This window comes from Varanus komodoensis, unplaced genomic scaffold, assembly GCF_004798865.1.
Source record: "Varanus komodoensis strain SLA01 unplaced genomic scaffold, ASM479886v1 scaffold88, whole genome shotgun sequence".
NCBI classification, from domain to species: Eukaryota; Metazoa; Chordata; class Lepidosauria; order Squamata; family Varanidae; genus Varanus; species Varanus komodoensis.
Window position 1 is genome coordinate 1,309,628 of NW_025336576.1, and position 19,306 is coordinate 1,328,933.

The 19,306-nt window shown below is 57.6% G+C and overlaps 1 protein-coding gene across 1 annotated transcript in view; it reads left to right on the forward strand.

Moving 5' to 3' along the window:
* The first annotated feature begins 12,922 nt into the window (after nucleotides 1-12,922).
* Nucleotides 12,923-19,306, forward strand: part of LOC123016795 (hexokinase-2) — a 36,550-nt gene continuing 30,166 nt past the window's right edge. The window contains exon 1 of the mRNA XM_044417406.1: nucleotides 12,923-12,963. The gene's annotated coding sequence lies outside the window, so the exon portion shown is untranslated. The remainder of the gene's footprint in view (nucleotides 12,964-19,306) is intronic.

The following is a 19,306-nucleotide window of genomic DNA, read 5'->3' on the forward strand; positions in this document are numbered from 1 at the left end:
ATGCACAGGCGGCCAGTACAGAAATCAAATGAACTGTGTAATTGGAAGCAGGAGATGGAGACACTGGGTTCTCATGGCCAAAACAAGACCAGGAGTGGGTTGCAGGAGTGACCAGGAACTCTTAATATCAACGTTGAAAAAGACCACCAGCATCAGCATAGTGCCAAAAGACAACTTCAGCAATATCCCTGAGGAATTCAATGTCCACAGAAAGAAGAGATTTGCATTACTCAATCGACTGTGAGCAAGAAGAACTGTGGACTGAAGCTGGAGGTATTACTATGGAAGAAGGCCAAGAGGCAATTGCTGTAGCCAACAGAAAAGGGAGCCAGTATGGATGGCAGAATACAGAGCAGCAGAATAGTTTTCCTTGGGCAAAGCTGTCAGAAATGCTGTATTTTATATCCCAATCTGTACGTAGAATGTATCATAAGGAAAACTGGATGAGGATCGGGGAAGGAGTGAGAACTGGCAGAAGGCACGTTGCTAATTTAAGCTGTGCAGGTGATGCTATTCTACCGGCAGAAAGCAGCCATGACTTGACAGGACTCTGGTAAAAGTGAAAGGAAGAGGCACCAAGCAGGACTGCAGCGAATATTACGAAAACAGAGATTGTTTCCACAGAAGAATGACAGAACTTTCTGTTGATCATGAAGAAATCAGAATTGTGAAAGATTTCACATAGCTTGGTTGCAGCCAAGAAATATGAAAAACACGAGGGCATTTGGGAAGCTCGCCCAGTGCAGGGTGTTCCCTGGAGCCCCAGGCCCCAGGCCTCCCAGCTGCTGCACACCTGGGCAGCCCCGGGGCCGTTTGAGGGGCGAGGAAGGCAAGCTCGAGCTTGGACGCTTCCTCTGGCAGGCGGGGGGACTGGCCACGGCGGAGACAAGGGGCACTGCAGCTGCCTGGTTCCAGAAATGTAAACCAGAATGTGCAGTCGCGCCTGGCTGTGCGCAGGGGCACTCAGAAACCATCGGCAGCTGGACCGGTGCGATCGCTTTAGTAAGGCAACTACAGAAAGCTGCCAGGATTGTGCAGTTATGACTTCAGTTCTCCAGTTTCCTTCATCAGGAAAGAATTGACAAAAAAGTTGGTAGGGAGTGAATAAGGAGGAGAAAAACATTATTCAAAATGTTGCACAATATGTGAAATCTTTTGATTGGCCTAATAAAGCAATTAGGCTAATATAGATATTGTGGTTTTTTCCTTAGTGTCAACTTGGCTCACTTTCTTTTGTTTCTGCCAAAAATGTGTGATTGCTGGAGCAGTTTGCATGGGCTGGGATGAGGAGTGGGGAATCCAGCATGGCTCCCATCTAGTTGGGGGGGGGTCTCCTCAAGAGCGCCCCCTTCGGGTGACTCTCACCCTCTGTTCTGGGGTTCAGCCGCCCCTGCAAGGACCTGGCTTTTCTTCAAGGAGGCGAAGCAGCTTTCCTGTCTGCAGGAGGAGAAACACTGAAACAAATGTGTTCTCAGCGATGCAAACCGACAAGCGTTTTCTCCCTTGCGCTTCCTTGTCCATGGCATTCCCATTGCAAAGTGATTTCCCCACTGGGAAATGTGTGCTCACCAGGTACTGTAGGCGCATAATTGACCTGTTTAACCTCCTTACCTTAATCAAGTTACAGGAAATCGCCCTGCAATTAACACCTTGGTAGCATCTTTGAGGCTTTGCTTTGTGGCCAGTTTCTCAAGGTTGCGGCAGGACAGAGGAGACTCCTCCACGCCAGCAGCTTCCTGGGGAAACACCTTGCCTTGCAGGTTTGTGCGCTGGCAAGAGATCATCTTTACGATGCCCTGCGCTTGTGTGCGAGGGATCCGTCAGCCTCCCGTTGCGTTGCCCTGTGCTTTCCCTGCGTGGCTGTCTCCTTCCTCAGGTGGCAGAAAATCTGGGGGAGCAGGGTGGCACGGCCTTGCGGGGGCTGGTTCCGTGGCGCCCCACGCCTGTCCTTCTTCACATGCCCAGTGAGGGGCCGGGAAAGCGAGTGCATTTGCACACGCTGAAGCGTTGGCAGCCCGGTGCCTTTCCGGTTGGTGCCATGTTCTCTGCACTGAGGGGGCCTGAAGGGAGCACAGCAGCCTCTGCAGATGCTTCCGAGTCCCACCCTGGAGCCGCCACTGACGCACCAGCCCCTGAGCTGCCTGCCTTTGCCTCTCCTGCCCTGCGGTGCCTCCCCACGGAGGGGGCAGGGTTGACTCAAGTGCGGTGTGATGGTCCTCCACTGGAACGAGGGTGAACCGCACTTTGCGCGCGCACATGCGCACATGCCACCTAGCAGACTGATGGGCTGGACGCTTGTCTGGAAATGGGGGGAACTGATCTTTTCTTGCTTGGGGTTATTTTGGAAGCGGGACATGCTGGGGAGCAGGTGGGTTTCTGCTCAGGGCAGACTGATCAGGACAATGCCAAGCCTTAGCTTTAAGCCAAAGGAGTGCCCAGGGTTACGAAGGAATGGATTTAGCAGCACAGGGAGGGGAGAAAGATTCCATCTAAGGCACAGAAACTCCTGCACAGAAATCCACTCATCTGAGGAAGCTTTTGGACAGAGCCACCAGGAACGGTCCCTGATCTTCTGCAAACAAGGACAGTGCTTCCAGGAAACAGCTGGTAAAACTTTCAGAGATGTACTCTTGAAAGAACACAGGGGTTTGGCTGTGCCAACATCTGCCAGAAGCCTGGCTTGGCTAAAAAAAGGACTGTCCAAGAAAGCCTTCCTTGCCTTGATGATAACGTTCTCTCTCCAAAGTGGAACCTGCTGCCTTGAATGTGTGACTTGCATGCTGAAAATAGCACCAGGACCTTCTTTGGCTATGGCAGGAACAAGAGGCAGGGCAAGGAAGAGAAAGGCCTGTAGCCCGGAGAAGATGGGGAAGGGGGAAGGGATTTGAGAGAGAAGGCGGAAGCACTCAGCTTCCCCTGAGCCTCAAGGCCGAGCCAGACACCGAGGCTTACTGGGAGCCAGCGGCCGTGCTCCGCTCTGCTCCTATCCTCTTTAACTCCAGTCTGATCCAGATCAGGACTCTACCATGGGATGGGGAGCTGAAGGGTTAGCCCTTCCTTTCCTGCTGTAGGTCTGATTTGGATGGCTCCCCTGGCAATCCCTAGTGTCGAATACTGACCCATTCGAGGTAAATGGGTCTGGCCCCACAGCGTGTAGCAGAGGCCATGAGAGAGAGCGGCCCACTCGGTTGCCCAGGGAATGCCTGCAGTGGCCCTCGCTCGTCCCCCCGCTTTGGACATGAGAAAAATTGCTCAAGTGCGGGAGAAGAAAACAGGAAAGACTGTTATTACTTCACCCCAAAATGCCCAAGTTACTGAGTTTAGAGCCAAGCAGAAGGGAAGAGCAAGCCACCCAACACAGCCAGAGCGGCTCCTCTTCCTTCGCTGGGGACTGCCGCCCACTGGGGCCCGGTGCGGCCGAGTGACCGCGTGGCCAGCACCGCTGGGGTCACGGAAGGGTGGCTGGGGTGGGTGCGGCCCCTCGTGGGGGCTCTTGTGATCCGTCTGAGCAAGCTGCGAGGCGTGGACTGGCATCTTCAGCAGAGGGTTGCCTCACCCCTGTTCCTGAAAGCCAGGCCATCTTATTTGCATGTTGTGCAAATGGGCTGGTTATGCAAATTGTGCTGTAATTGTGCAAAACACACCACGGGAGAGGGTTCTGAGCATTTGAGGATGAGAGGCAGCTGAGCGAGGGCTGCGCAGGCCCTCCGTGGGCAAGCCAGCCTTGCGATTGGGGTGGGCGTGAGGAGACGCAGGGACGGACCTCGGCTGCAAACCGAGCAGTGTTTTGCAGGCTGCCTTGGGCTGGGAGTGGGGATTCACGGGGCCACTGGCGGATGGTTCGGGTGAGGGGGCAGTGTCAGCAGCAATGCCCGTGGGGGAATCGGGCTGTTTGGGGGATGGAGCTGGGGGAACTCTGTGAATCCCCCTTCTTCCTGACGCCTCCATTGCAACAAAGGCGCACTTGCCCTCAAACAAAACCAAGGAGGCCTTCTCCCACGCCCCGTGGGACCTGTGTGTTTATGGCACGCAATAATCATTACATACGCGAGGAGAGGCGTTCCGCAAGGGCCTGGACGTGCTCGGCCATCCTGCCCCTGCGAGCCGAGTGCCGGTGAGCCGCCTTTGGACCCGGCTCAGCGGGGCCAGAGCCCTCCAGCTTTCTCTCCCTGACCCTGGAAAGGGCTTGCAGGCTACCTTGGAGGCGGGCGCCTGCTGCTGTCCCCTGCCACGCAGCCCCTAGCGGGAAGCTCCAGCCCCCTTCGACCATCCGTGGCCCAGTGGCTTCCGGCCCGTCAGCCCCAGCAGGACTCAGTGGGAGAGCCGCTGGAAGTCCTGCTCTGAGCACTGCAGGAGGCGCAGCCGTGCGGGCCAGTCTGACGCCTTGCTCTGCCCCCTCCTGCTTCCCATTACACTTCCTGGGGTTTTCTTAATGCGAGAAGCAGAGAGCATCTGGCCAGGCGAGGGTCCGTCGAACGCAGGGGCCAAGCAGCCGCCGCACCTGCGAAGCTCGCCGGCAGGACGCGTGCAAGCGGGGCCGGCGCAGAGCTGCCTGGACGGCAGCTGCCGGGAGCCTTCTCCGGAACGTGTCCCTTTGAAGGAACCCGCGGCGCCAGCCTTCACGGCATCCTGCAGGTGCGACTGTGCATGCCACTGCTGTGTTACACGCTTGCCTCCGATGCCACCGTCCTGCATTTCCTGACCCACACCTGGTCACCGCATTTCTGACATGCTTCCAGTTTCTTCTCGCTGCTTCCCACCCAGGCTTACGCTATGATCTGATTCTCAAATTTCTAAACAGATAGGTGCTGGGGCTTGCAACTACCTGGAACCCTTGCTCTTACTTGCAGGCCACATCTCTGAACCCAAGATGTTTCCACAGCTGCTGTGGTTACTCAGTGACGAGAGATATATTCTGCACATGTTCAAGTGCACGCTTATTATCCACGCCTTAAGCGGATTAAGCAGAAGCTTCCTGTGCTCAGCACCAACTCGCACCAAGCAGCGCTGATTCCAGTTCCCAACAGTGCTCTGCAGCCGTTTTTCTCTGCCTCCACACATAGCAGAGCATTGCCTCCAAATACATCCGTTGCCCCTGAGAAGCAAAACCCTGCAAAATGGACAATGTGACCTGATCTCTTCTGTTGCTAGTCCAGAAGAATCCACCCCTTGGATGTTTGCAGACTTTTCAGCGGAATCCTGTGATACTGACAAGATTGTATGAGTACAGAAGCTGATGCATGAAAACCCTGCTTAGCAGGCATGGGGTAAAGAGGCAAAGGGCAGCGGGGGGAGGGAGAGAGAGAGGGAGGGAGATGGCGAGAAGGCCTCCCCGCGTCTGGGGCTGCTGGTACAGCATTTTAGATCGTCGGTGCACCTCTCCGCCTGAACAGGCCGCCGTGTCTTGCAGGCACCCAGTCCCTGCGGGACTACGCAGGCCAGGTGCTCGGTGCAGTGCTGGGCTTAGTCCCGCTGCAGTGCTTCTCCCCCTCCCTTTCCCCTGGGGTCAGCCTTGTCCCAAAATGACCATGTGCTCTTGCATCCTCTCCTGGGGATGGGATGTCACAGAAAAGATGCATCGGGTTTGGAGCGCTAACATTTCCGAGCAGATCTTTGCTTGCCCCTGGGTTTCCTTTATTATTATTATTATTATTATTATAACATTTCTATGCCGCCCCTTGCCGAAACCTCGGGGCGGCTTACAACATGATAAAATACATTGAAATACAATAGTACATAATAAATTACCATTAAATATAACAATACAAAAAATACATTGATTTACAAATACAAAATTAAAATTATCAGTATAAAATAAAAATATAGGAGGAGAAAGAGAAGGAAGAAGAAGTTGTCCAGGCCAGATCATATGTTTTAACAATTGAAATGATGTTTAAATAAAAAGGTCTTTACCTGGCGCCGAAAAACCAGTAACGACGGTGCCAGGCGGACCTCTTTGGGGAGTGAATTCCATAGGTTGGGCGCCACCGCAGAGAAAGCCCTCCTCCGGGTACTTACTCTCCTAATTTCTTTCATGGAGGGTTCCCGGAGAAGGGACTCTCCCGCAGATCTCAAAGGGCGGTCGGGCATATACGGACGTAAGCGCTCATTCAGGTAGCCAGGACCCAAGCCGTTTAGGGCTTTGTAGGTCATAATCAACACCTTGAATTGGGCCCGGGCTTCAATGGGAAGCCAGTGAAGCTGATGGAGGACTGGAGTCATGTGAGCATAACGCCCCGTCCCCGTCAGCAACCTGGCAGCTCTATTTTGCACCAATTGAAGTGTTCGGACTGTCTTCAGGGGAAGCCCCACGTAAAGCGCGTTACAGAAGTCTAGGCGGGAAGTCACCAGCGCGTGTGTCACTGTCGCCAGGCAGTCGTATTCCAGGTAGGGGCGCAGCTGATTAATCAGCCGAAGCTGAAGGAAGGCGTTCCTCGCTACCGCTGTCACCTGAGCTTCCAAAGAAAGCTCCGGGTCGAGGAGTACACCTAAGCTGCGGACCTTATCCCTAAGAGGGAGTGTTGCACCATTCAGGACCAGGTCAAATCCACCCTCTCCGAAACCCTGCGATCCACCCCAGGGATCCCTTGAGGGGCAGCTGCATATCCTCAGCACAGCCATCCCCTGCATGGTAAGCGTGAAAGAGGTCCCACACGCCCCGCATCTTTTCTGTCTGACCCCACACAGGCGGCACCCTAAATGGTGAGCGCGACTGGGCTGGGCAGGCCCTGGGCAGGGGGCGGCACCTGCTGGCCGCGCCCTGCATGCACTCGAACGGTCTCTTAAAGAGCCGGGGAAAGGCACCTTTCCTCCCGCTGGCCTCCAGCTCACCTAGGAGAAAGAGCTTTAGTGCCTCCAAGGCAGCTGCATCCATCCTGTCTGCATCCCCGAAGCCTGCTCCCTTCTCTTCCATCTTCAAAACTCCTAAAAATCCCCTTCAGGTTACGAGGGTTGCTGCACCCGAGATTCGCACTTGGAGCACTTTCTCAGCTCATCTGGCCTGCAGCGTGTGCGCCGGGTTTTTGGGATGCGCCGTAGGGCTGAGCAAAGGCGACGTGCCTGCGGGTGCTGTACACGCGGGTGCTCACCCGCTGGCATGGCCTGGTTTTCGTGCATTTTTCATTCTTGCTTGGCATTTATGACACAGCTGGAGCCCAAATTCTGTGGGCAATCTGTGCCGGCCCCGCGGGCTTTGCATTGTTATTTGATTGTGCCCAGATCCTGGGTTTGCCCTCTTGCAAGGAACGCAAGGTTGCCTATGAAGCCCTCCGCCATCCATTTCATCCTCACAACCATCACCCTGTGCAGCAGGCGAGGCTGAGAGTGAGTGGCGGGCATGGCATGGGGAGGACTAAAACTCCGGTTGCCTGGCCCCCCAGGATGGCGCCCCCATCCCACCTTTCTAGCCAGGTCTGGCGCTTGGCGGCTGTTGCCAGTGGTGCCTTCGCAAGCACACAGGGCAGCGGTGCACTAGGCAGACTGGGCATCGGCGCTTGGGGGTGCCCCACAATGCCCCACACGGGACCCACCAAGCCCAGGACGTGCACGCCCCACGAGCGAGTGCCAGCCGCTGATCTCGTGGGGCAGAGATGAGGCCTCTCCAGCAGCCGCTGGCTCTGAAGGAGGTCATTTTGGGACGAGGACTGATGTTCTGCGCTGCCGTTGGCAGTGGTGCGGTCTCTGCTCGGCAGAATTAACAGCACGTCGCTGCCCCGCCACCCTGCGCTGACCCTCTTTCTTCTCGCCACTCTTTCCATGCGCACAAGACAGGAGATCTCCCGGGCTGTGTGCCTCGCGTCACGTACGTGGCAGAGTGAATGCAAGAGAAAGAGACAAGGGCCGGGCCACAGCCAGGGAGATCCAGCCGCCGCATCTTTCCTGGGGGGCACTGTGTGTGCCCCCTCACCATCCTGCCCCCCACAGCCTTTCTGCTTCACTGCTGAGGAAGGCCCTGCCTGAGCAGATGCACAGCCGGTCACATGAGATCCAGAGCTGATTATGTGCTTTTAAGGGCACCTACTTAATGAGCCACGCACACGCACACGTGGCTGCTCCCCCCCCCCCCGCGGCTGCCACGCGCTGATGAGCAGCTCGGTGGGCAGAGCCAGGCTCGGTGAAGCGTGTGCCCGAGCCGTGCGAGTGAATACATGTTGGCCGGTGCAGAAAGGAGCACGCAGCAAGTAAAACAGCGCCAGACGGATGGCTCAGGACGTCTCCCTCTGGTCAGGGAGCAGGCAGGCTGGGGAGCAGCGCAAGGCGGTCAAAAGGGTGTCAGATTTGCACAGTTAGGTCCAAATGCCGTTGTTGTTCCATGGCAAAGTCATGCCTGACCCATGATGGACAACACTCCTCCAGGCCTTCCCGCCCTCCACCTTCCCCCGGAGTCCACTCAAGCTCACACCCACTGCCCCAGTGGCTCCATCCAGCCACCTCATCCTCTGCCGCCCCCTCCTTCTTTCGCCATCCATTGTTCCCGGCATCGGGCTCTTCTCCAGGGAGTCCTTTCTTCTCATTAGGTGGCCAAAGTACTTGAGTTTCATCTTCAGCATCTGGCCTTCTAAAGAGCAGTCAGGGTTGATCTCCTCTAGGACTGACTGGTTTGATCGCCTTGCGGTCCAAAGGACTCGCAGGAGTCTCCTCCAGCACCACAATTCAAAGGCCTCAGTCCTTCAGCGCTCAGCCTTCCTTATGGTCCAGCTTTCACAGCCATGCATTGCAACTGGGAAAACCATAGCCTTGACTATACGCACTTTTGTCGGCAGCATGATATCTCTGCTTTTTAGTATGCTGTCTAGATTTGCCATAGCTTTCCTCCCCAGGAGCGTCTTTTAATTTCTTGGCTGCAGTCCCTGTCTGCGGTGATCTTGGAGCCCAGGAAAATAAAATCTGTCACTACCTCCATTTCTTCCCCATCTATTTGCCAGGAAGTGAGAGGACCGGATGCCATGAGCTTAGTTTTCTTAAGGCTGAGTTTCAAGCCAACTTTTGCGCTCTCCTCCTTCACCTGCATCAAGAGGCTCTTTCGTTCCTCTTCACTTTCTGCCAATAGAGTGGTATCATCTGCATATCTGAGGTTGTGGATATTTCTCCCACAGTCTGAGTGAGATGGCTGGAAACTCACATCAGTAGTAAAGCAGAAGCAGATCTGTACGCACACTTCTTATCAGCAGCTGCAGATGGTGGACCTTGGCATTCGGTTAACAAACCAAGCAGACCCTGTAGGACTGGTATCTCCCCTGCCCTGCCCTGCCCTGCATACGTTCCATTCTCAAAGGAAAAAATATGATTATAAAAATGCACAAATTCATATAAGGAAAAGGGTTTTGCAAGTAGGTTTCCAGTCTTTGCAGCTGCAGAAGCGCCCGATCCTGTGAAGAGCAAAGTTCATGGTGTGGTTTGGGTTGCCTTGTTGCCAGAAAGCTGCCCCGCCATGGAAAAGCGTGTTTGTTCCAAGCTGAGGCAGGAGAAGGAAGCAACTGCTGGTTGCTCATCCGTGCAGCTACAAGGCGGCTGCCGCTGCCAGTGCTCTGGAGGGCAGGCCGGCTGGGGAAGGAGGGCCCCTCGGCTGCCGAGCCAGCCTGCTCCAGGTCAGCAGCAGCTCTCCAGGGGCCTGGAGGGGACCGCTGTCCGCAGCCCAGTACCTGAGAGCCAGCTGCTGCGCCGGGGAGCTTCAGCAGACTCAGCCCCCAGCGACGGGCAGCCAGGAGGGGAGCATGTCGCTCTGCCGAGGGCCCTTCAGAGCTGCTGCCGGCTGAGCGGGGGTTCCCAGCTGCATGGGTGGACGGCGTGGCTCTGGCAATGGCTCTGCGCATTGCCTCTGGGCCCCGATGCACAGGCCACATGGAGCAAAGCTGCCCTTCCTGACACAGCATGTTGCTTATTCTTACTGTGAACAGTTGCACACAGAGCTTACTGAAGCACTCCTGCAAGTTCCATCAGTACTAAGACTGGTTTCTGCCAATTTTAGACTGTCTTTAGAATGACATGCTCTAGAAGGATTCAACTTCAGGGTTACATGGCTCCTTTTTCCTGCAAGGAACTGGGGTGGCTGACATAATCCACCTCGTCTCCATTTTATCTTCACAACAACCCTGTGAGGTAGGCTGGGCTGAGAGTGCATGACTGGCCTCGGGTCGCACACTGAGCTTTGCAGCTGCCGGCTGCTGGCTTCTCTTAGGCTGGGTTCATGGCCATATGAGCACGCAGTCAGCCCTGATGGACCGGCCAGAGGTCCGGCCGGCCAGCCGGCCGGCCTGCCCCTCGTCTCCAGCTCACAGGCAGCGCGTGGCAGCGATGCTCCCCGGCAGACCACCTGCAGAGGGAGAGAGGGGGGCCCTTCCGCTGCTCTGGCCAGCAGCCACCAGCCTTCTCCACCTGGTCGTGGCAGCCGACCACCTCTTGTGGCCCCTACAGAAACTGGCTGGCACTCCTGGTTGCGCACTCAGGCACAGGATCCTCCTCCTCCTCCTCCTCCTCCTCCTCCTCCTCCTCCTCCAGGCCTCTCCTGTTTTTTGCAGCCATTTCTGCCCCTTTCCAAAAATGCCTCGGATTGAGCAAAGCCCAGTATTATTTGGAAATGGTGGCATAAAGTCCCTGCATGTTCTACTCTCCACCCAGAGCCAGAGTGGCCGGTGATGAAGAGCACGGGGCTGGGACTTGGGCGACCTGGGTTCGAGTCCCCGCTCGGCCATGGAGCCCACTGGGTGGCTTTGGACCAGTCACAGACTCTCTGCCCAGCCTTCCTCACAGGGTGGTTGTTGTGAGGATAAGATGGAGGAGGAGAATGAGGTAAGCTGCCTTGAGCCCTTGGTAGGAAAAAGGCAGGGTATAAATCGATAAATAAATAAAATAAATAATAAATAAATAGCTTATGCAACAGAGCACATACAAAGCAGAGAAAGAACGCTCCTGGAAAAAAACATGCCAAGGAGCTGGAAGCAGAAGTGGATGGAAAGCTGCCCCCCAAGCGCCCTGGCTGAGCGGCCAGTCCCTCGGGCCTTCTGGCGGGGTGCCTGCTTGGGCCGCAGGTGCAGCCAAAGGCGTTCCGGTTCAGATCCGGTTCAGAACAAAGGCGCTGGGAAATGTCAATATGGGGACCTCAGGCGGCGAGTGCCCAGGAAGCTCTGGCAAGACTAAGTGAGTCTGGCAGGCTGGCTTTGTGTAGCTTGAAGGCAGAGCTGGGCCCAGGCAAGCACGCGAAGGGCTGTGCCCAGCCAGGTGCTGCCCCCCCCCCCCACGGCAGGCATGGGGCTCAGGGCCCAAGCCCCCCCCCCCCGCAACCACAACCACAACCCACAAATTTATACTGTTAATTTATATTATTTTAAGGAAGTTGATTTATGTTTGTGAGCCGCCCCGAGGCTTCGGCGAATGGGGCGGCATAGAAGTTTCCTAAATAAATAAATAAACCACACAAACGGGTGCAGGGGCATGCACACGTTCGGTATTTTTCTCACGCCTGCACTTAGTCTGAAGCATGCGCGATGCCGGCAGGTGGGCAGAGGGGGACCCTCGCCCGCCTATGCGCACGCCAGCGCCAGCGCCAGCAGGCTGGCCTTGCTCAGCCTGGCCCTTCCGCGCTGCCCTCGGGCTTCGGCACGGTGGTGCCGCAGGGGGTCCGCTCAGAGTCGCTTGCTGCCCCCGGGCACGACGGTGCCTCAGCTCTCCCCTCCGCCCACCGAAAGCAGCCGCTGGCCCCGGGACGGGGCTGCCCCCCCTCGGCGGGGCATGCCGCCTGGCATGAGGCAGGGAGGCTCAGCGCTGGCCCCCGGCAGAGGGGGCGGCCACCCCCTGAGCACACCGTGCCCGCTGCCCGAGCACCGCCTCACTTGGCCTCCCTTGGGCAGGGCCGGCCCTGAAGTGGCGGCTGGCTGCAGAAAGGGGAGGACATGGGGAGCCGCTCCCATGTGTGCTCTCCCACTGCACGGCTGCGCCGCTTTTCAGAAGCCTCCGTTGGCAGCAGCCTAAATGTAGAGGAGGAGTCATTTTAAAGGGGGTGCCGGGCTGGGAGGGGGCTCGCCCTTCCCTCTGCACCCCAGCAGCAGCGGGAGGGCGGGTGGCAGGAAGCTGCCCTCTCTCCAGCCCGGGCACGAGTCCTCTGGCCTGCATGGCCATCTCTGCCCGGCGGTGGTTCTGCTGAGCCCCCCTTGAGCTGTTCTCACAGCCGGGGGGAGGGGGCGCCGGCAGCAAGGCCACACCGCATGTGCCCAGAGCCTGCCGCTCAGGCAAGCGGGGCTGGAGCCCCTCCCAGGTTTATGGCCCGGCAGCCAAGCCACGAACCCCGGGCCACCTGGTGGGTGCCAGAGGCGGGCTTCCCGCAGGCAAGGCACAAAGGGCAGCTGCTTCGGAGGCACCTTCTGTTTCAAAGCCAGCACAGTCCCGATCTGGCCTAAAGTCAGACTCCCCCTGCAGAAAGTGCTCCGAGTAGCTGCGCATCAGCCGCTGACCGAGTCAGGCTCATAGGCCGCCGGGTCACCCCCATCCAGGGTAGGGGATCAGTCCTCGGTTTCTCTTTAAATCACAACCACCATCTGTAAACGTGTGCCTTGGGTACGGAGCAGTCCTCCCTTCTGGCAGTGCAGAAGAGGCCACCCTGCCCCGAGGAAGCTGCCTTCCTTGGAACAGCTGCGCTTCCAGCTCAGCCCCTCCTTTCCCAGCAAAGGGTGCGCGCCCCTCCAGCCCCTCCTTTCCCAGCAAAGGATGCGCGCCCCCCCGCGCCGCACCCGGGTTAATCTGCCGCCAGCGCATCCCCCCCCCCCCCCAGCACCGCGGGTGACCTCAGCCTCGACGCTGCGCAGGGGAGACGCGGCTGGAGCGCTTGCAACACTCGCGCCGTCCTTCCTCCCGAGCAGGTCTATAAAGGGGAAAGTGCTGCGCCGCGACTCACCGGCTGCGCTGCTGCCAACGCCCGGGGAGATGGCCGGACAAGGCGAGGGAGCCCAGGAGCGGGAGGCGTTCTGCCAGGTAAGGGCCGCTTCCCCTCGGCTCGGCGAGACTCACCCCTCCGCCTCTTTTCCGGAGGGGGAGAGACTCGGCTGGCCCCCGGCTTTTTCCATCCATATGCAAAATAGGACATCTGCAAGGGAATGCGCCCGGCTTTAGGTATGTAATTGCCAGTTTCCTGGAGCAAACAGGTCGTTCCCCTTCAGTTGAAGAGCGGCATCTCTGTCCTTTTACAGCCACAGGCTTGGGAAACTCTCATTTTGGTACCCTAAGCTGGCCACTGATGCAAAATGCTTTGCACTTCTCACTGGCTGTAGCGTTTACGTTTTTGAAAAGTTTGGGATGGCCTGAGTTAAATTCTTTCACGGTAAAATTTCAGTTAGTTAGGTAGAACAACACCTGAAGCCTTTTTGTTTTCTTTTGATGCCATGGACTTTAGTGCCTCCCCAGCCTGAGGGGAAACCACTGGAAGAGAAATGCAGTGAACAACACGGGGACCTGTTTGTCGGCATAGCTCGGGGTGCATCAAGAAGCGCTGTCAGCCTTCCCCAAGCAGGTGCCCTCCGGATCACAATGCCCAGCATTCCTCAGCATTGGTCATGCTGGCTGGGACCGGCTGGACTTGAAGTCCAAAACCATAGAAGGGCACCTGGTTTGGAAAAGCAGAGGCAGATGGTGCTGAAAGGCAGATGAGGCTACGTGGGGTTCATTGAACTCGAGGAGGAACTGCTAAATAACCAGCTGGAAGCAGAAAGGAGTTTTTAAGGGGAGAGGCAATTCTTCCGAGCTGCACCCCCTTCTTTTGTTCGGCAGTAACCTTTGCTCAGCCTTGTTTCTGTTTCCTGAAACACAAATGCATGCACGCACAGGTGTGTACACACCCAGACCCTGCCCCAAATTTGCCAGATGTGTGGTCTGCTTTCAAACCACCTCTGGCTCTCTGAAAATGATGACTCAATGCATGTGCCCAGCTGGAACCAGCTCCTCACAGCGGAGTATCTAGGACAGCCTTCCCCAGCTGTGTTGGACTGCAATACCCATCATTCCCAGCCAGCATGGCCAATGGCAGTGCAGTCATTGGGATGATGCCAGGTTGGCAAGGCTGATTTGGGGCAAAAGAAACATGAGTGCAGAATTCAGGGAGACAGGCAGCCTGTGCAAAGGGGCTGGCGCAGCACCTCTGTGTCAGCGGCAAGTGGGCGGCAGGCCAGGCGCTCTGCCCGCTGGATTCTGGGTCAGGTGATTTCTGCCTCTCCATCCAGGTTCTGGTTGGGGAAGTGCCACTCTGAAGCTTCTGCTTTTTTTTTTTAAGCGTTTGTGTGTGGTAATAACTTACGTAAGATCAGAATTTTGGTTTTGAATGGGTCTTTAATCAAAGGCAGCTGTGACAGTGGGAACAGCACGCCCCTTTGTTTTATAACACATGGATTTTTGGTCGGATCACATCTGATCCAAGCGCACACTTGTCTGTTGCTGGGGAAAGGAAGTTATGGTGCTTTTAAAAATGCTTTCCAAAATAGGTATTTTCACGGATGAATTGACTTTATCTAAAGGTTTAACCAATTATTAAACATCTATTTAAAAGGTGCTCTAAGTGGAATTGCTCCCATGCAAGATGAATCTGGGTTCATTGCATTGCCACAAATAATTCTGTTTGACTCGACTAGAGCAAAACTGCTTTCATGAGAATGTACTAGTTTTATATATGTCAGGACTAAATGCCAACATCCAAAGCATGTGCCTAGGAATGCCTGTGGATTCTGCAGCAGGCTAGTTTTCATGTGGATCCCATAAGGTTTGTGGATTGGGGGGGTCAGGTACAATTTCAAATAAGAACTGGTATGAATGATCATAAAACTGATTTAAAAACCCGCTTCCATCAATGAGACAATGATGCAATGAAACATGCCTAGCAATTCACAAAATAAAGATGGATTTTTTTTTTTTTGAACAAGCCAGCTGGCCTACTGGTCAGATTCTTTCACCCTATTAATATGCATTGGTGCAGTTTGGCAAGTGCGCTGGGGCGGGCGCTTCATGACGGATCCTTCTGTGTGGGAGGGTTTAGATGGTGCTGCCAGGACCTGAGTTTCCCTTTCAGCCACTGACTCATCAGCGGCATCCTGTGACCTCATGGCCAGCCCCACCTTGCCTGCCCCAGAGGAGCGTTCTAGAGAAACGCTTTCTTTCAGTGAAACCACGTGCATGTAACTACTTCCTTTGCCAGTGAAGGAGGAACAACCGGAGTGCTTTGCTGCTCTGGACTGATATCAGGCAGCCCTGTGAACTGATGAACTTCAGTCCTCGCTTGCCAGAGCAGCTAAAAAACATGCTGACTTCTGGAGAAAGTGCTTCCTACCAGCACTTTACCCAAACGGGGTCCGAAATGGGGTCAGGCACAGCCGGGCCCTTGACAGGAGGGTGTGGCACAGACAGTCCCACGGCTGAGGGGCCGTGACAGAACAGGCCGCCCACTGGCAGGGCCCAAGCCAGGCCGTTGCCCAGCAGAGCGGCCGCTGTGAACGCTGAATGCTCCCAGCGCGTCCAGGGCGTCACGAGAACCGGCCCTTGGCTCGTCCCTGGAGAGGAGCCAGTGGCCCAGCTGAGCTGGGTGCCCCTCAGGTGCTTTCCGCTCCAGTTCCCCGCTGCCCGTCAGGCAAGGCCAGTGGGGAGTGGGGGGGGGGGAGGCCATTTGCAGAAGGAGCAGCTCGGCTGCCTCTTGATCCAACGGCGCTCTGCAGAGCTCGTCCCGCACCGGGAGCTGCCGGCTCTGCCACCGAGGTGCCCCCACACATCCGGGGCTCTTGCTCAAGGAACCTCGCTCGCCACAAGCTGGCCGCAGCGAGCGAGCGCCTGTCGCGGCACAAGACTGGTGCCACTGTGCTGCTGCTGACGGCTTGCCAAGTGCCCAGCTCTGCCCCAGACGTCTTCACGTGGCTGCATCCACGTCCAATGTCCAGGGCTAGGCCTGGAGCACCAGCACGGAGGCCTCCGTTCCCAGGAACTCGCATGACGCTGGCAGGTGGACACAGGACTGGGGAAGCCGCTGGCCCCCTCAGGGCCAGCTCCTCCTCCTGGGGGCTATGCTGCCGCACTCCTCGGCAGCCCTGAGAGGCGCAGGGGCCCTCGTTGCCCTCTGGCTTGGGGGAAAGTGCGACAGCAGGGGGCACGCGCCCAGCTGGGACAGGCCTCCCCACGCTTCTCCCTTGCTGCCGCAGCCTCCTGGTCTCGCTGGCAGTGGCGGGCTGGCTCCAGCTGCCCTCTTCCAGCAGGGTCCCTTCCTGCCTTGTCCAGGTCTTGCTCTGGGGCAGGGAGGGCAACGGCCCTTCTGGAAAAGCTCCCCCACCCCCAGTAATGTGCCACTGGCAGCGCGGGAAGACGGCAGCACCGAGCTGGGGAAGAGCGGCTAGAGCCGGGCCAGCATCCCTCGCTGGAACATCCCTCCTGGGCTGGGAGCGTTTGCACCAGGGTCAGGGGGGGGGGAGTGGGCTGAAACTGGCCTCACGCTTCTCCCCCAGCTGCTTTCCTGGAGCTCCCGGTGGCGGCCACGGCGGCAGTGTGGAGCAGGAATTGGGGGGGGGTCCAACTGGAGGCAGCACATTGGGTGCCTCCATGCCCCCCCCCCCCGTGTGTTCCTTGCTCCCTTCCAGCTGCCACAGGGCCAAATCTGTGCCTGGCTGGGCTGCAGGGGGTGCTTTGGCCCTCGGGGCAACTGGCCAAGCCATATGCTGGGGCGGCTCACAGACGCAGGACGGAGCCACCGAGCTGCCTGGAGCCGCCTCAGCGGCATCCAAAGCGATGGGAGGGAAAAGGGACACGCATGGCGTGTTTAGTGAGACAGCGTGGCGCAGTGGTTAGAATGCTGGAGGGGGACCGTGGCGGTCCAGGTCCCCACCCACAGTCCCACTGGGTGACTGTGCCAGTCATGGCCTCCCAGCTGAACCTACTCCACAGGGTTGTTGTTCTAAGGATAAAAGTGCAGAGGAGGGGAAGCTTATGAGCTCCGGAAGCTCCTCGTACGTGGAAGAAAGGCAGACATACATGCAACGCAACAGTAATGACAGGGCTGCATCCCACCTGGCCTGGCCTCTCCAGAGGAATTCCAGGCACCGTGGTCAGAATCTTCCACAAAAAGACGTTTCCATTTCGGAACAGCATCCCCTGGATGTCAGGCGGCAGCCAGGACGGTGGCGCTGCCGAATCCCCCCAGCCCCGATTCGGTTGCTGTCTGGTACTGGTCTCGCGCCCTTCCTCGGACCTCTGGCTGGGGTGAGGTGACCGGGTGGTTTTGAAAGCGGCAGGTGCATGCAAGGGAAATCCTGCAGGAAGGAACCGCACAGGAGCTGGCCTGCACTCCACGGGGAGCGCTTCCAGGGGGCAGGTGGGGCGAGCTGCCATTCCAAGTTCAATTATGCAGATTTTCGGTAGCAAGACACCAGAGCAAGGAGCCTCGGGAGCTGCCGGTTTGCAGTGCTCCTCCTGTCGGAAAGAGAGAAGCGTCCCTTCCAAGCGAGGACAGATGTTCTGCTCCACGCAGGCCGAGTCACGCATTCATTTCGCCAGGGGCTCAGCACTCAGTGGGAGCAACACGGAGGGAGCGAATGATGCAACTCTGCGCGGAGCCGCTTAAAGGGCATCGCCATCTGGGTGGTGGGCCCTGCGCCCCCTCTAGGCACTGGGAGGAGAATCACTGTGTCCCCTGGCATTGCTGGCGGTGCTTTGGCTAAAAAGCGGCCCTCCCTCCGGCGCCTTTCCCAGGTGCCATGACGCTTTCCCGCTTGTGCCTCACAGCTCCTAGCGCAGCCCTCGGAGGGAAAGGCCAGGGCCCACACGGTCGGCCCTGGGAGGCCTCTGGCAGCGGGCGGGGGGCTGCGTGATTGCATCCCGGGAAGGTGCTGCAGCCCACATACCCGTTTGGTTCAGCACTGCCCCCGGAAGGCTGGGAGTGGGAGCAGCCGAGGGCCGCCTGCCAGGAAGATTTGGCCACTCCTGGCGAGGGGGCGGCAGGAAGCGGGGAGGAGCGTTCCTCACAGTGGACAGGGAACACATTCCCATTTTGCTCACCCAGGGGAGTTGGTTGAGCTGGCAAGAGGGCCAGGCACAGCCCGGGCACAATGCCCCGTAGGGAACTCCCCCTGCAAGGAAGAGCGCGCATGAGGGCCGGCATCGCTGGGGCAGATCTGGTCACGTTCACGGAGGATGGGCTGCCAGTGGCCATGGGTCAGGCGAGACCTGCCCAGGCACTGGGGAAAAAGCGGGGGACTGCCGCTCGCCTCACTTCTGCGTAGGCAAGTGGAGGAAGCGCTCTGGACTGTCTGCAGCAGTTATACGGCCAGTGCGATGGCTGGAACAGACTCCTCTGCTGGTTGGACCAGCAGGCAGCACTGGAGTGGAACCTCCATGTCCAAAGGCAGTCTTCCTCCAAATAGCAGAAGCAGGGGCCTTGTGCCCCACTTGTGGGCTCCTCAGAGGCACCCCGATGGACCCTCCCTCCCCTTCGGATGCTGCAGCATGGGGTCTTTCGGTGGACTCGTGTTGGGGTGGGGTTTTTATGCCACGAGGATGCGGCCTGATAGTCCAGCACACTTCAAAGGCGTCAGGACTTGGCCTTTGGAGCAGAGGAACTGGTGGGACTGAGTGCTTTGCTACACGCCTCCCCTCGCAAAGGACCACAAGGGACCCTTCCTGGCTGGCTTCGTCCCTGAAGAGCAACACCATCCAATAAAGCTAAATGGATGCTATATTTAGACAAGTCGGTCGTCCTGCGAGCTGGTTCAGTCCACGAATCTGCAGCTCCTTTTAAATTACAGATGTATTCAGTTACCAAGTTGTTTACCAAGGTCCAAAGAAATGGGCTTGTTGGGCAGCAAGAGATGAAGCATTCAGTGCAGTTGGCTAAAATAATAGTTAGCACCATCTCAAAATAAGCAATGTTTGTGCCAAGCTGTTCTTCTCCCTTCTACTCCAGCCCACCGCCAACATATGGGCGGACGCCCGTCAGAGTATGGCCCATCTGCCTGGACCACCGCTTGCAGGACAGCGGTGGGCTGGCAGCCCCCGAACTGGTGCGGCCGGGGGTGCAGCTGTTCCGGGAGAAGGCCCAGGGCACCTCCAAATGCCAGCTGCAGCCACTGCGCCAAGACCGCCGGGGTCTCCAGCCGAGAACGGCCTTCTCTGCGGCCCACCGATGGACGGCCGAGCAGCTCGGCCTCTCGCCCAGCAGGCCGCCCAAGATGCGAGGCTGGCGGCGAGCCTTCCCCGGGCGGCCGCGCGCTGGCCGCGGGTCGACAGAGGGCGCCGGGCGGGCGTTTCCGCGGCTCCGCCGGGCCTCGGGGCGGCGGGCGCCCGGCACCCCCAGCCCTGC